The 3,771-nt window shown below is 30.8% G+C and overlaps 1 pseudogene; it reads left to right on the forward strand.

The window, feature by feature from the left end:
- The first annotated feature begins 3,034 nt into the window (after nt 1-3,034).
- LOC145285411 (U2 spliceosomal RNA) lies at nt 3,035-3,165 on the forward strand (annotated as a pseudogene).
- Nucleotides 3,166-3,771: the final 606 nt, after the last annotated feature.

Genomic DNA, 3,771 nt, shown 5'->3' on the forward strand with positions numbered 1-3,771 from the left:
CTTGAAGACATCCAAGTTGTAGTTCGGTGGGAAGCAGGCAGACGGAACAGAGTTCCACAGGCGTGCAGTTCTAAGAAAGAAGCTTTGTTCATGGAATCCGCGTTTTGATTTAGGCACAGATATAGAGTGGGGGAAATTTTTGACAGTGGATTCAGCTAGACGGGTGTTCTTCGTGAAAGATTGGCGAGGGGGGACGAGAGATTGAACTGATTACACTGAACAACAGAAACAGCTACATATGTAAACACAAATGTGCATCACATGGAAAACTGAAAACAGGAGTTTTCACATAAGTCCTTATAAGTGATTGTATAATGCCGATAACAAGTGGTGAGTCCTATGATCCGAGTGGCATCAAGTCTTCTCAGTTTCCAACCTTTTCCATATTAACCTCTTCCATACATAGTCGTCTAAAAACATTGACATTTGGAGAGCTAGAAGACCAAACTTTAGAGGTCATGTGAACAAAATGTCCACTAACCATTTTTGTGTCCTGTGAGCTCTGTATGGTCGTGATATATATGATTACTCCGAAAACACAGTTATAAACTCACGTTTATATACACAATATTTTTAAAATATAAATAATATATACGTACATACATTTATCCTACATAAAAAAAATGATAGCAGTTATAATAATAGTAAAGATAATAACAATAATAAAATAAAACGTATTATTAATAGATATAATTTTAATAACAAGAATTACGCCCCTTCACGAAAAAAAAAGACACACAGAAAAAACAAAAATACAAACATTTAATTCAAATTAAATTAAAATCCAAATCCAAAATAAAAAAAAAATGATCCTACACATAAACTATAGACACAAACTGAACAGCAGAAACAACTACATATGTAAACACAAATGTGAATCACATGGAAAACTGAAAAGGTATAATTGTAGGTAACTTATACAGTCACGCCGCAACCCAACGCACTCTGCGTTCAGTCCCCCTTTTTTTTTTTTTTTTTTTTTTAATGTGTACGTATATCACCATAAACTGGCACCATACGAAATAAGTGTAAAGGGTAAAGGAGGATGAAAAGTCGGATGAGACAAAGCACTATCCAGACCTCCGATAGACAAGTGCAAAGAGGGTTGGGACGTTGGAGAGGCTTATTAAAACACAAATTCCAGTGAAAAGCAATGGTTGCTACCAACGAGAAATCAATGATAAGCGGCTTCTGCGATAACACTAATTCTTTTTCAAAGGTTATCGATCAAATTAGAGAGTACTAGAAATCCGGGGAGAGTTGTCACTCAGATTCCAGAGAAAACTACAAGTTGTTCTCAACGAGCAATCTTCGATGATTGTATTCGTGACACTCCGAGTGAAAGCCCAAGAAGTGTGGCAACACTAAGGAGAGAAAACACTAAGAAGACCTCCACTGAATGGGAGCAAAAGGTGATTAAGGCCTTGTGTAAGATTATGGTCACCAAATATGAGTGAAGGTCAATAGATAGTGGAGTAAGAAATTAATAGTAAATGGCTGTTGTGATAACGCACAACTGTTATCGAACGAAGTAAAGAGTACTGGAAAGATGGAAAGATTGTTGTATTCTATACGAAATACCATAGATTATTGAGAGAGTAATCTTTGATTTTGACTTGTGTGAAAACTCTTCTTACAAATAATAATAATAACAGTGTTGTGGAAGTTCTGTTTATTTTAGCAAAGCTTCTGTGATTTTGCACACACTGTTTGTCAATCTAGTGATAGGACGATTCCAATATTTTCCCGGTACTGGTACAATTGTGATTTCGTAGAAAATTCCTGATTCCTATACAATTATTGAGTCCGATTTGTTACGAATAACTATATATTTAATTATGAAGTTTGTATTTTTATCTATTTTGAACGACATAAAAAATTAAGATAATTAACGGAATCGTTTTTGGTATCGAAAAAATAGGCACATATTCCCTTTTGAAAAAAACTTATTGTATTTCCAACTACTTGAATGTCACCTGTTGTCAGAGTGGATATGTGACAAATCGTTAAATCATCTTCCAAATCTTATTTTTATTTTCGGCTGCAAAAATGATTTAAAGCGCACAATGTTCTTTTGATGTGCGGACATACATGTGTGCAAAGTCAAACTAACTGTTAAAACTTAAATTAATATATATGTGTATATATATATATATATATATATATATATATATATATATATATATACTGTAAGTAATATATAGATATATATGTATATATATTGTATATATATATATTGTATAAAAGGATATATATATATATATATATATATATATATATATAAATATATATATCCTTTTCAGATTATATATGTTTTTCATTCATTTCAAAGTGTTTTTTAACATATTTCATGAACTGTTTGTTCATATATATATATATATATATATATATATATATATATATATATATATATATATATATATATTGTAGTAATTATACATTTAATGCATATTATTCTTTCTTATACAAGATACCTTAATGCCCAAGAATATTATTTTAGGTTACAAATTATTGTATAATAATAATATACATAAAATGTGTAAATTATTACAACGGACGCATTTTTTAAATTCAAGGTTTAGCAGTTGTTTATCCTGCGCACATGTATGTCCGCAAATTAAAAGAACGTTGTGTGCTTCAAATCATTTTTGCAGCCGAATATAAAAATAAATGAAGATGATTTAGCGATTTGTCACACGCATACGAACACTGACAACAGGTGATATACAAGTAGTTGCAAATACAATAAGCTTTTCAAAAGGGAATGTTTATAAATTATTTTTTTTTTAACATTTAAACCCTAAAAAATAACATTTTTAATACTCCATAATAACATATACGTGTTAGACTTAACGAAAGGCAATTAAAGGGGTCCAGATTTTTTTTTAACCCAGATAGAATAAATTAGGTTGTTTAGGATGATAGAAGCTCAATGATAGAAATGGGTTGGAACATTTATCAGAGTTTTCCAGAACCAATGTAAGGGAGATAAATTAGACCTATAAAGTTTATGAATTACTTCCCTTGGCCATTACTACTTTATTGGCCTTTTGGCTAAGATCAAAGTGTAGTATCTGTTCTTCAGATGCGGCACTTCCATTTCTCGTTCTCTTTCAGTGGGGAGAAATCCTTCACGACTGAGACAATTTTTATTTTGTACCTTTTCTCCACGTTAAAGAACGACCCTGATGTCTAACTCTGTCCCGTGGGGAGGCATTGTAAATAGGTACTTCGCAGAAAACGAAAAAAGGAAAAAAGATTGGATACGAATATTAAATTAATGCCATAATTTACGTGTTTCTCGACGACGACTGAATGTGATACAGTATTAATCCAAACATAGAATTCTTGCATTACTTAACAACACATGAAGGTAAAAGTCATGTCGGTTCTCGACGGAAAAAAAAATGCAAATTATTTTTTATCTAATATTTTAGTAATTATAAAAATTAAAAAATATATTTAATAAATGAATAATAAATAGGAAATAAATAAGTAATTAATAAAGAAAAAAACAAATAAAAAAAACGTATATGTACATGCATGGGTTAAAAAATTTAACTTAAATAATATTTTTGTAATTTAATCGAATTTGACCAAACATATCTTTTTTTGGCGTCATCCTTGACAATAGGATTTTAATCCCGAAACTTCGGATGCCACACATTTTACATCCAACAGGTAATCAAAAAAATTATTTAAAAAAAATGTTATTAAAAGTTTTCAAATACTTGTATAAGGGTACAAGCGTCGGAGAAAATATACAGTGCA

This window comes from Euprymna scolopes, chromosome 9, assembly GCF_053919585.1.
Source record: "Euprymna scolopes isolate OS-2025 chromosome 9, ASM5391958v1, whole genome shotgun sequence".
NCBI lineage: Eukaryota > Metazoa > Mollusca > Cephalopoda > Sepiida > Sepiolidae > Euprymna > Euprymna scolopes.